We start from the raw sequence: 268 nt of genomic DNA on the forward strand, positions 1-268 counted from the left end.
AGAGGATAAAGATAGGATGAGGATAAGAATGATGATGAGGACGAGGATGAGGATAGGATAGGATAGGATGAGGATGAGGATAGGATGAGGATGAGAATTAGAATATGGAAGAGGATGAGGATGAGGATGAGGATGAGAATGAGGATAGGATGAAAAGGGGGATGAGGACGAGGACGACGACGAGTATAGGATGAGGATGAGGATGAGAATGAGGATGTGGATAAGGAAGAGGATAGGATGAGGATGAGGATCGGATAAGGAAGAGGAT

The sequence above is a fragment of the Lupinus angustifolius genome, unplaced genomic scaffold (assembly GCF_001865875.1).
Source record: "Lupinus angustifolius cultivar Tanjil unplaced genomic scaffold, LupAngTanjil_v1.0 Scaffold_546, whole genome shotgun sequence".
Taxonomy (NCBI): Eukaryota; Viridiplantae; Streptophyta; class Magnoliopsida; order Fabales; family Fabaceae; genus Lupinus; species Lupinus angustifolius.